The sequence below is a fragment of the Apium graveolens genome, unplaced genomic scaffold (genome assembly GCF_009905375.1).
Source record: "Apium graveolens cultivar Ventura unplaced genomic scaffold, ASM990537v1 ctg9103, whole genome shotgun sequence".
NCBI classification, from domain to species: Eukaryota; Viridiplantae; Streptophyta; class Magnoliopsida; order Apiales; family Apiaceae; genus Apium; species Apium graveolens.
In genome coordinates, this window is record NW_027421738.1 from 43,227 (window position 1) to 50,149 (window position 6,923).

The window sequence follows — 6,923 nt, forward strand, 5'->3', positions numbered from 1 at the left end:
TTAGACCCAACCCTGTAGAATTATACTCATTAAACACCGCTGCATCCACCCAGATCTTCATATAATCAATCTGTGGTGCAACCCAGACTTCCTGACCGTCTCCCTCAACATAGCAAGGAAAACGCGATTGAGGGGGGGGGGGGGGGGGGGGGGGGTTTACTCTTCTGGGCTATACTCCATTGTAGAAGAAACTGCTTTGCTTGTGCAATAACGACATTCAAACGAGTAAAATTCTTGTTCCAGGTTAGCTCATTTCTGGCTTTCCATAACGACCAACACACTGCGGCGATTTGAGCTCTTTTTTTCATTGTCACAGACCTCCAAAATTCTTTGCCACCACTGATAAAACTCATGTTACCACTAAGAGGCACTTGAGGAATAATTTGTTTCCAACATTGAGTTGCCAAGTCACAGGAGCCTAAGATATGCTCCACTGTTTCCTCCCCTCGACGACAGACTTGACAAACGGGTGACATCCATATTTTTCTGCAGCAAATTAACCATGGTAGGCAAACAATTGGATAGAGCTCTCCACATGAAGTTGAGGATCTTTGGAGGTGCCTTTATCCTCCAAGTCTTTCTCCACGTACTACTCTGATCCTCCATTCTCCAGAGATTTTTCTGTTCTTGGCGGGGGAGGGGTTTTGGGATTGTCCGACACACATGTTAAAAATTATTTTACGCTATAATAATTAAACTGAAACAAATAAACATTACTATCTAAGTTTGAAAAAGAAAACATTACAATCTATAATGTTAACTAGAGAAATAACCTTTAGGTCAATCTCTAAGAATTCTAGCAGAATTATAATCTGATGACTGCTTTGAAATCACGCATCAACCATATTCACGTTTCATCAATATTCACGTCTTCAACTATATTTCCTTCCATTGCGACGTTGAAGCATTCCCCACAAAAAACCGTGCTTGTACTTGTACCACTCTGTAGTTAAAAAGAAAAAATCATTATAATCAAGCACATGCTATAATTAGGTGCTGTATACATGATCCAATACTTCATCAAATGAATTTTTACTTTATCTTCCCAGATGATGTTTGAAGCGGCCGTGCAACTACAACCAATATGACAATACAAGTAATACTATACACATAGCAAAATGAAAGATGACCTTGCACCCTTTTATTACGTTCAATATACTTCTGTTCATTTCATATGCATATACATAGGCAATTGGGACAGCATATCTCATGGATAATCACTTCTTTCATTAAGCCGGACCACTGGGCCCTTAAGTTTTTGGCTGAGCAGAAAGTGAGAAATTGGTTGCAGCATAAATGGATAACAAATTGATGAAGTACAATTATACAAATCTTTACAGAAAAGTTCAAGAATATAATGTTGCTGATGCGCAACAGAAGGCCTGGATTCCTGTTTTAAAGAATAATTTTGAAGGAGGGGTTAAGGGACAGAAAAGCTAGAGTAGTATAGCAAGGGTGTTGTAATCTATTACTGTAAATAGAGGTTTAGTATAAACAGATCATCAATATTTTAATTACGTTCATGTTGAACTATTATCAGAAAATAGAAGTTATTATTCCACCAGCGTCTCTCTCTCTCTAACTGAATCCTATCAGATTCCTCTGCATTCTAGCTTAAAATTTCTATTCCTACTGTTTTACTGTTCTAAGAAATCAAGCACACACAAATACATCAGAAAAACTGAAAACTACATGTCAAAGATGACACCAATTTAATAGTGTCGCATAGATTTAGTATTTTTATAGCATAAAATGACAAATTATAGCATTTAAAAAAGTCGCATAAATATTTAGCCAAAGGAATACTTGATTGGCATATAATAGAATTACTTCATCCAAGATGCAACTCGAGAAGTTTTAGTGGGAAAAGTATGCACATCAAAATCACATACAAATTCTTCCGTTCAGTCTCTCTAGTAAGCTTAAGGCCTGAATAATAGACATCGAACTCCAAATTACAATTAAGCTGAAATTAATAGAAGCACTTTATGGACTCAAATCATCATTTTAACAAATCACACCATAAAAACTTTTGTCTGTTGTAAATTAAAACGTTTTACATCTACGTTTTACAAATTCAAATTCCAACATTGTCAATTACTCTATGAATTAAAAGGTGTTTATTCAAATACCAAGTATAACAAGAAGATGGAAATTCCTATTTAAATTATGGCGCTGTTAGTTTAATTTTACATTAAACAAATACTCTCAGTCCATATTCGACAAGAAAGTTTATTCTAAAAATACTGTACGGCCATCATCAGGGAATAGAGTAGCGTCTAGATCTGGTACAGGAAGTTACGAAAAAGGTACAAAAACCAATCAGAGAAGCACATTTATGTAGTGAACATTGTTAAAAAGAGCCTGTACACATTTAATATCTTCGTTGTTGTCTACAACAGAAGACTGGATGGTTAAAATTAAGACCCTGATTACAAGCTAGCAAGGCATTATATTTGTGACCTCATTTATCCACTAAAGTTAATTCCTTCAACAGTTTGAAAAGGTAAGACTATATATCTAAAGATCATATGCCAATCAGGAATCTGAACAATCGCCTAAGAGGTATTCAATTGGGAATATGAACAATTACTGCAGAGGAACGGAAGGAATACCAAGTATTTATCTACTATATATGCAAAAAGATAATAAATAGGGTATTTGAAAAAGATGAAGAGACTAAAGTAATTATCTGCACCTTTTGCTTTCTGCACCCATGTACATTAAAGAAGAATCCACAGTAATAATATTTTGAGGCTTCATCTGAGTCATCACGGTCAGATGCTATGGATTTAGATGGCCTACAACAGCTTCCTCAAGCAATTGCAGAAAACCAGGGCAATATGGTTGCACTGATGACATCAGTAATATGTTGGGTAGTATTTCAATTCTGGTGGATTATATTTGTTGCTGTATATATTTTGTTGAGATTGTTTGACGAATTGATTAAAAGAAAGGTCGGAAAATGCTACAAATGCGGACTGAGTTAGCTCATGATCAGGGAGAACCATATTCAAAACTCAATTTTTTTGAGAAGCATCTACAAGAGAGGCGGTGTTACTTATACCAATTTACAGCAACCTGAGCAGCATGTCTTAAGGGATGAAAAGAGTTCACAGCATTCACGTGATGGAGAGCGCCTTAAACAGGAGGCAGAACTCGAACAATTAGAGAGTGATACCGACAGGTTGAGGACTGAAATTATGAATATCCAAAAGGAACAGGAGAATGCAGATAATTATCTGTTATCTGTTAAAGAGAGGCTGAGAAGGACTGAACAGAAGCAACAGCAGATGTTCATTAGCATGGCCAAAGCATTTCAGAACCCGTCATTTAGCGAGATTCTTATGCAGCAGCTCAGGCCGAAAGAAGCACTGGAGACTGCTGGAACTTCAAAGAAACAACAGCTGATTGCTCCACAGTGCAACAAAGGTCCAGCGGAGGCATCCTATTATCCTATATATGCAAAAAGATATAAATAGGGTCTTTGAAAAAGATGAAGAGACTAAAGTAATTATCTATTTATCTGTACCTTTTGCTTTCTGCACCCATGTACTATTTGGGCATTACCGCATCTAGTAGGTTGCAGGTGCAGCTGCTCTAAATAATTGGATGGACATTAAAGAAGAATCCACAGTAATAATATTTTGAGGCTTCATCTGAGCCAATCACGGTCAGATGCTATGGATTTAGATGGCCTGCAACAGCTTCCTCAAACAATTGCTGAAAACCAGGGCACTTGTTAAGAAAATTATAAGAATAAGTTTATAACAAGATCAATAATATCTAAAGGAACTTATTACTACCTTCTCATGTAAAAGTAATGCACACCACTTCCATGAATAATAAAATATTTGATTTGATATTGCCGGTAAAAGATATAGCAGACACTAACTATGTACACCATTCAGAATGAGCTGTGACCGGTCTCCAGTGGAGTAATTTGGAATATGTAACCAAAAAACAATTGATACCTCAGAGAAGCAAATGACTAAATATGGTATTCTGTCTCCATATGAGATTTATAACTCCAAATGTGAATACTTAAAAGGTAAAAATTGACTACTTTTGCCTCCACCAAATGACGTTTCTTAACCTCCAATATGGTTGCACTAATGACAACAATAATATGTTGGGTAGTATTTCAATTCTAGTGGATTTTTTTTGCGAAAATTCTATTGATTTTAATAGAGCATGAATTTCTATAATAAATTTAAAATAATAGCAAAAAAATAAAATATAAAAAATAACAACTGCAACAAACATTACAAATCTTGCATTAATTAAAAAAATGAAAAAATTACCTGGAAACTAGATGTCAACGACTCAACCGGGGGGATTCATGGAGCACTTTCTTCATTGATTCTGCAAGTATTTCAAATTTATGAAGTAAAAGTAGAAGTAGAAGTTCGATAATAAATTAAAAAAACATAGATAAAGATGGTAAAATAATTCAGTCAAATTGTCTAACTGTGCCACAATCATATGTATACACACACATGGATAATCAAGATTGTATAAGTGAACAGAGTCCGAAATTGACACCTTCTAGATAACGAATTACAACTTCAAATCAAAATGAATTGTGGAAATCCTAGGCAATAGAGATACATCTATATTTAAGTGTTGTAGGAAAGTCATGACTAATTAGGCTACTTATCTGACTAATCTTGTGCATCTGTTTTACGTTTAACATATATATAACATGCATTCTACTTGTATTAGGACATCAATAATATTGTATTGATTTAAAAATATAGTTTATTATTTTCATTCCAACAAAATACGGCCAAAATCTTAACATATGGTAACCCTTTTTTTTATCACAAACTTCTCTTCGTGATCGATGACTGCAATACAATTTTCCGTAGAAAGATAAGCCCGATCCACCTGAAAAATATATAAGCTGTCAACTGAGAGCCTTCATCTACATCTACAAGGCAGTAGATTCAAGTTTTTGAAAAATTGACATGATATCATTCCATATGAAGCTGCTCCATAAGCAATCTATCTTCAGAATTGTCACACAACAATAGAACTCGAAGTAAAAAAGAAATGATAGTTAATGCGACTTTACATCAGTCAAAACAAGTTTTTGCATATTTGGCAAGTAAAAAAAGATGTTTAGTTTGGACCAAGAGACACTTGCATATATATTATCTACCTTAAAGGTTTCTATATATCTGAAATCGTTATACGTTTTATGAGGAGATTTACTGCACATATTTTTCTCCACTAATCTTAGTTCATAATTAAGTTTTTACATCCCTTAATTCGAATAACATTGTCAATAAACGGGAGATGATGACAACTATGCTCATTTATTGTGCACTATTGAAGTAAAAAACTAAGTACTAGGGAATCCACACATAAGACTGTATACCTCGGATTCAAAAATAATTGCATCTCCTTGTTCAGTGAAGCATTTTCGATCAGACAGGTTGTCTAGATAATCCAATGTTTCCAAACTTTTATCCTCACTTCACTGTAAACCACGTGAATTTTGGTCAGTCCAGGTAGCAGAAACAAAAGAGGAAGAGCTAAATACTGTAAATTTCACTACGGAAAAGCTTTCATAGCATTAAGAAATCTAATTAAAAAATAAGATCGCAAAGTCTACATTCTTTCTCCTTTATTATTATGTGTCAAATGATCAAAATAACAGTGAAAAGGGGGAAGTGCCTAAATGGCGCATCTGAAAAGGCTCCAAGTGTCACTTTCAACTATTATGCAGCTATGTTAACAAATTCATATTAATATATGTGGATTGATAATAATCACCAACATTCATGTAACCAAGAAACTCTTTGCTACAGTTTTTAATATCCTGCCATTTCTCTACCTACAAATATGATCTTAGATGTGAAAACTTATACAGGTAAACTACAAAAAAAGTAATATATCAACTTCACCAAGTACAAAATGTTTCTATAACTAAAGGTTTGTATCATCTAAAAGTTATCAAACATGTGGAAGCCTCCGTGGATCCAATCAGCATATAGCATATGGGAACTTGCAACGTAATCACTATCTTCTGCTGTTATATAGAATTTTTTTTTCTTTCTAAATGTCGGTTAAGGCCTTGTTTGTAAAGGAAAAAAACAATACATCTGCATAAAAGTATTTCTAAAATATTGAACGGAAATCAAATATTGGGCATTATTCTCTTAAAAGATTTTTATGTGTGTTCTGCGTTTCACTGAAAGGAAATAGTGATTCATGTATTTGTGTAATGAGAAATATAAATCTTTTGCGATGTTGGTGTATTGTGTCAGATATCGGATTACAGCTTTTGAGTCGAATCCAAAACATCACAAAAATGTAAGCAGCAGTGGAGCTCTGAGGTTGTAAGAATAGGATACTAAGATTCATAGACGAAGAAGAAATAAAGGAGCCTGTACACATTTAATTATTCTTTGTTGTCTACAACAGAAGTCTAGAAGGTTAAATGAAGACCCTGATTAAAAGTTAGCATGACATTATATTTAAGACCTCATACATCCGCTAAGGTGAATTTCATTAACAGTCATTGACAAATAACTAAATAAGACTATATATTTACAAATCATACGGGCCAATTAGGAATCTGAACAATTACTGAAGCGGAAAGTATTCAATTGGGAATATGAACAATTGCCGAAGAGGAAAGAAAGAAATACTTAGCTCTCTATTATACGCGAAAAGATAATAAATAGGGACTTTAGACAGAAATTAAAGGGACTAGAGTAATAATCTTTATCTTTTGCTTTCTGCACCCATGTATTATTATGGGAATTACCAGATCCAGTAGGTGCAGCTGCTCTATAATAATTGGACTCGGGTACGCAGAGTCATACATATCCAAGTATCCATCATCTACCCACATCTGCAAACATATACAGAGTCACCTTCAAAGCACCGGTAGATCAGCGATTATTACCGGA

The 6,923-nt window shown here is 34.5% G+C and overlaps 2 long non-coding RNA genes across 2 annotated transcripts; both read right to left on the bottom strand.

Annotated features, from left to right (window-relative positions):
* Window positions 1-476: 476 nt before the first annotated feature.
* Window positions 477-2,771, bottom strand: LOC141705604 (uncharacterized). Its single transcript, XR_012568412.1, has 3 exons — window positions 2,699-2,771; window positions 774-943; window positions 477-621 (listed from the first exon to the last, which is right to left on the bottom strand). It is a non-coding gene; the product is annotated as an uncharacterized LOC141705604 (long non-coding RNA).
* Window positions 2,772-2,776: 5 nt separating this feature from the next.
* Window positions 2,777-5,469, bottom strand: LOC141705606 (uncharacterized). The gene is made up of 5 exons (XR_012568413.1): window positions 5,384-5,469; window positions 4,813-4,890; window positions 4,305-4,365; window positions 3,533-3,723; window positions 2,777-3,456 (listed from the first exon to the last, which is right to left on the bottom strand). It is a non-coding gene; the product is annotated as an uncharacterized LOC141705606 (long non-coding RNA).
* Between the last annotated feature and the right edge of the window lie 1,454 nt (window positions 5,470-6,923).